This window comes from Triticum dicoccoides, chromosome 1B (assembly GCF_002162155.2).
Source record: "Triticum dicoccoides isolate Atlit2015 ecotype Zavitan chromosome 1B, WEW_v2.0, whole genome shotgun sequence".
Lineage (NCBI taxonomy): Eukaryota > Viridiplantae > Streptophyta > Magnoliopsida > Poales > Poaceae > Triticum > Triticum dicoccoides.
The window spans coordinates 194,627,803-194,633,823 of record NC_041381.1 but is presented as its reverse complement, the minus strand read 5'-3'; the positions used below and the strand labels follow the sequence as shown (position 1 = coordinate 194,633,823).

Below are 6,021 nucleotides of genomic sequence, written 5' to 3'. Positions count from 1 at the left end.
CCTCCGTCCGGAAATACTTGTCCTAAAAATGGATGTATCTAGACTTATTTTAGTTATAGATACATCCATTTGATCCATTTTGAGGACAAGTATTTTCGGAGGGAGGGAGTATCATGCAAGCCTTCATTTATTATGTTGTAGACTCATTTTGCATTGAGATGCGTTATGTTATGGTAACATATCATGTTACCACAAGCACCTCTCTTCTTATTAACTCCATGCCACATAAGCATATATGTCTTGGGATGTGTTATGTAATTATGTTACTACCTTACCTAAGTTACTCCCACTATGGCTAGTCTAAATAATCGAAACTTTGTATAGAACACAGTATATTTAATATACGGCACGAGGCGTCACTGTTAATTGAATTGGCTGGCAGTCGCCGGTAGGAGACGGAACGGCGCAATTTTTTACTCTTCGAGCCCCCACTCCCAATCGACCGGTTGGGGAGACACCCGATAGCATGACCGAAGCCTGAGGAGACGACGCAACTCCTCATGTTACTCCTAGTATATAAAGTAGCACTACGATTACCATCATAGGTCCCTCATTAGCTCTCACTCGGCTGTTCTCCATCGATTTGATCTCTTCTCTGGTCTCCTCCGCCATTTCCCGATAGGTTAGTAGATCCCTTTTCCAAAGGGAAATGGGTTCCAAACAAATCCTAGTATCCTGTTTCAAAGGGAAAGGGGTTGCCAGCAAATCCTATATAAGTGTGGAACGGAATCAGGGTCGGGGTCGGGGTCGGCGTCGGGTCAGTCGCCTATATTATTTCCTGCAGTAGAGGACCCGTGATTTGTTTCGTTTGATTTGATTGCCTCCCTTCCTGCAGCAGTATGGAGGATGAAGCGGCGACCAAGCGGAGGAGGACGGAGGGCCACAGCGGCCTCAGCGACGAACCCGGGCTATCCTCCTTCCACATGGAGGATTTCCCCGAGGTAAAAATCATTTCTTTTCCGTTGCCCTGTGTCTCCTCTCCACTTTTTTTGGTTGGTTGGGGAATTACCAGTTTACATTATGTTGACGCACTGAGCCAGTACTCCCTCCGTTCACTATTATAAGATGTTTTGGATATTTCAGTATGGACTACATATGGACTGAAATTGTTATGAACCTAGCTCACAAATCTCACAGAGAAGGGGATTGAAGAGGGAAGCTGGGGTTTGGGAGGTAGACGGAAGCAATCTCACATTAGATATAGGAAATCCAGAGAGACAATGGGCGAGGAAGAAGAGCTGAGGACGAGGAGATAGAGTTCATCGCTCTGTTCTGTTCGTCCCCTCTCAGATCTGAGATCTGACTATTCTCCTTCTGCAGCCGTCCCTGCCACCATGGGCCCACATGTCGGTCCAATGTCCACCACATGTCGGTCCAATGGGCGAGAAAGTTGGTTTAGCCCCAAGCTGGTCGACGAGAAAAGTGTAGTTGGAGATGCTCGCCCGAAATACACAACATAGTGCCAACTTGATCGACATGATGATGCCCTCGGACTAAAATCATGATGTCTCCAGGATGACCAGAGCTCGAACCGCACAGAACAATCTGCATACCCATCCTGGAAGCATATTCTGATGCAAAAGCAGCAAGCTAGATGAAGTAGTACCTATAGGAAGAGAGTGCATTGCAAGTGCCACGTCATGGCTCGCTGCCTTGGTGAGGCCAGCCTTGGGGCGACCTCGAGCTTGTCGCCAGGGGCGAACGCAGCCATGTCAAGCTACTCAATTGTGCAGCTTGGCGTGAGTGATGCCTGGTCGTGGATCTCTGGCGTGGTTGTAGTGGCGGCCGGCGATTCATGGTCGATGTCAAGAAAGCCTTCCCTGCCACCATGGGCCCATATGTCAGTCCAATGTTCACCATGGCCCATCTCATGGCCCAGTACGCGATAGAAATGAGTGAACAAACACACTAAAACATGTCTACATACATTAGATTAGAAAAAAGTTAGAACATCTTTTAATAGTGAACAGAGGGAGTACTTTTATCAGATTACCATGCCTATCAGATATTTTTGATCAAAACTTAACCCTTATCATCCTTTCTTGTCCCAGGATATTCGACCTGTTATATTGTCTCTGCTTTCACTGAAAGAGGTTGCAAGGACCAGCATTGTGTCCAGAAATTGGACCAAACTCTGGATGCACCATCCTAATCTCTGTTTTGATGGCACCAAAGACCGGTCCACTGATGAGGACAGTGTCAAAATAGAAAGAGCAAAGTTCATTGAGACGGTCAATTCTATTATACAACAGCACAGTGGAACAGGGCTCAACAAGTTCAGCATCAGGTGTGGCCTCCAGCAGAAGTCCTCCGATCATCTTAATAGGTGGATTTACTTTGCCACGGCAGCAAAGGCGAAGATCATAGATATTAACCTCTGGTCAAGAAGAATAACAAAACGAGTTTATCACTTCCCTCTTGACGCTTTATGTGCTCAAGATGGCCCTTTTATCGAGTCGTTATTTCTGAAAGATGTTTCTATAAAGCCACACTCAGATATACGTGGCTTTACAAAACTCACAAGGCTTCTTCTGCACTCTGTTAAAATAACTGGAGATTTTCCAGGCTTGCTATTAAGTTGTTCTAGTCTTGAGGACTTGGAGCTCATTGCTTGCTCGGGTGTGACTGATCTCAATATACCACACCAACTCAATAAACTTAGACATTTGCTAATTTCCCGTATGCCTGTCCAGATGATTGATTTTCATGTTACTGGCCTTACCCATTTTGAGTACAAAGGGGATGTGATTCCTATAGAACTTCATGGTTGCTCAAAATTAGAAAAGGCTACAGTAATGTTTGAAACAGATAATAAAGAACTTGGGCATGCATTCACTGTGATTCCCAGTATTTCGGCAGTCAAGGTGCTAATAATGCATGCTTATATGAAGGCAGATATTCCCGTTTGGATCTCACAGGTACCCCGGCTGTTTACCATTTTCATCATTTACCTCACAGTTCTTCAAACAGCGAATGCTAATGTTTCTTGTTTTGGTCATGTTTCAGGTACACATGGTGACAAGAAGACCTGCATGCATGTATACGAATTTGAGGCATCTGACTTGTGAAATAAAAATCGACACCAAGGTTCCAAATAGCCACAGTGGTCTTCTTCAACTGGCGCACTATTTGGCTTTTGCGCCCCAGCTAGAGACGCTGAAATTGCATGTGAGTACTCTTTCTTGAGTTTTCCAGATTAAACATAGATGCGCATTTTTTTTCTTTGAAACGGATGCAAAAGATTTGCCTCATCCATTAATTAAGAAGACGATAGTTGCCCAGTTAATTTACGTAAAACCAGGCGAAAGCCAAGTCACAAACTTCTCGACTCATGCGGACTACTCGCGAACTATGGCTCCACAAGACCACAACGTCAGAGCAAAAAACAATAACAGCAGTGAAACCCCACCGACCCGCTACAACATGAGAAAAACACATCGACAAAGACAACAAACACACCCGAGCCCCTGTTTGCAGCCAAGAGAGCCGCATCATGAAACCACTTGTGCCTCTCCATTATCACCAGCCTTCTTGCCTTTGCACTTGTTGGATTTCTTCTTGCGGATGCCGGATTGAGGGTGAGCACCACCATCCTTACATTTGTTCCCCCGTGCATTTTCCCTCAAGAGACATCCAAATGCCTTCGATATTGCAGAATCCAAGTTTGTTAGATACTCAACAAACTTGATGGCGAACATGTCTCCAAGGTTAGGCACCGGCACTCCAGGCACCACAACATCATCACCCACAGGAACCACACGCCCAATGGGCTCAGGCCAATGTGTGCCAGCAGCGTCAAGAGCAACACTCTCATCTGCTGACTTCTGAGTACATTAATTTTGGCATATATGTAGACTGCATGCTTACAGGTTGATGTTTGAGAACGAGTAAAGCTGTACTGCAATATTATATTGATTGACTATGAATTGTTGCTCCTGAAACAGATGATGTATCACAAGTTGGGAGCCAAATGCTGGCAAGGCGAGGGGACAGGGAGGAAGTCTCCTGTATTCATCGCCTTGATCACCTGAAGACAGTCTACATGAGCGGGTTCAGGTGTTACCGGGCTCAGGTTGAGCTCTTGTGTTGCATCCTTGAGAAGAGTCCTGCACTTGAGCATGTGGCCATAGAACCACAGGTGACACTAGAATGCGCTCCTGTGCTGAATATGGGCATGCCAGAGAGCGAGATTCGTCAATGGGCTCGTGTCACCTCGGAACGGTTTGGCAAAGCGATCACTGTTCCGTCGCACCGCCCCCTCGGTGATTGTTACCGCAAGCGCAGGAGTGCTGCCATCACATCATGTCTGTAATCTTTATAACAATATATAAAAGCCTCTGTCCATTTCGGACAGGATTGTCACAAATCATGACTGTTGTTCTTTTTCCAGTTTTTTTAGATGCAAAAATTGTGAGGGCATGTATGGTTCTGGATGGATAACTTTTTTTTACTAGCTGTTGTTTGTTAGATTTGATCATCTCATTCTGATGTGTCATACTGGGAATGCGAATCAGGCCGTGCTTGCTTCTTTTTCTTGTCCGGTGCTCTCTTTATTGACTAAGCAAACAAATTAACAGTCTCCCGGATGCACTCTGGCACAGAAAGAAAAACACAAAGACCACTAGGGTTCACACATGATTGAGCTCAAACATGAGCAAGCTACATTAAAATGCTGGCGAATTTCTTGTATTAGATCACGGAGTGTCAGGGTCAAGTGGAATGTTGGGCAAAATGTACACATTTGACCTCGAGAAGAAAGTATTTCACAAACTGAACTGTTCATGAAATTTGTTCACACAGCTGACCTTTTCACAAACTATCCTACACTAGTGGCCGCTTGAAGATGTAGTGCAACGCCTAGACACTATGACTTAGCAATTTTCAGGCAGTCCGGAGTGCGAAGCTGGCCAGACGTGTAACGCCTGTCAGTGAGGCGTTGCACAATGTAGTGTGACGCTTAGTTGTCGGACGCTACACAAAAAGGTCAGCTATATGAAATTTATTCAATGAGAGTTTATTTTATGAATTCTTTTCGTTCATGGGTCAAATTTATCGTTTTTGCCGGAATGTTGCATGCTTGACGTCAGCCACCACAGCACCAACAGATGATCGGTCTCGTGTAGGACAGTTGAGGCGCTGCACTAAAGATAGGTCTCGTGTAGGATAGTTTTTTTTAGGGAAAGTACTTGCATTAATTAACCAAAGCTCGGAATGTCATCCGAGATAACATTCAGGATACAATCAGGGGGGAAACTACGCCACACGTGGTCCGGTTCCTCACCCACTGCGACTTTTGCTAGCTTATGAGTGTTAAACATCATGTCACGTTTATTATGTTACATATGTGTCATGTTTATTTTAGGTAGTTAGAGATAGAGTTTCTTTTAATTCTCTCTTATCTTTCTATCTCTTCTCCCTATTGTATCTCTCGATCGTTAGCTCACGATCGCATCCTGTAACGTCACGAGACGCCTCTCGCCACATATCAATATATAACATGCGGCTCTCCCTGTATGGAGAGTAGGAACGCTTCCACAACTTTCCACATGGTAATCAGAGCGATCTTCTTCCACCTCGTCTAGCTATCCTCCTCCCTCCCAAACTCGACTATGTCGACCTCCACCACTGTAGTTTCCTCCGGCCTCAACAACAATGTCTCAGAACCTCTCACCAGATCGAACTATGTTCTCTGGCGTGCTCAAGCCCGCTCCCAAATCATGGGGGCCGGTCTCTTTGGATATCTTGACAAAACCATCGCCGCACCAGAAAAAACCCTAGTCAGCAAAACCTCTGAGGGCAAAGATCAGGTCGTTCCTAACCCTGCTTATGCTCCTTGGTTGATCCAGGATCAACAAATCATCGCCTATCTACTCCGCAATCTCTCCAAGGAGGTGCTAGTTCAGGTTGCCTCCCTAGATACATCTCATGCAATCTGGACAGCCCTTTCCAATATATTTTCTGCCCAGTCCCGCTCCAAAGCAAACCACGTTCGCATCTCTCTCACCACCGCCTAGAAAGGAA

General features: G+C 45.4%; 1 pseudogene; it reads left to right on the top strand.

The window, feature by feature from the left end:
- The first annotated feature begins 450 nt into the window (after positions 1-450).
- On the top strand, positions 451-4,528 carry LOC119327917 (annotated as a pseudogene).
- Positions 4,529-6,021: the final 1,493 nt, after the last annotated feature.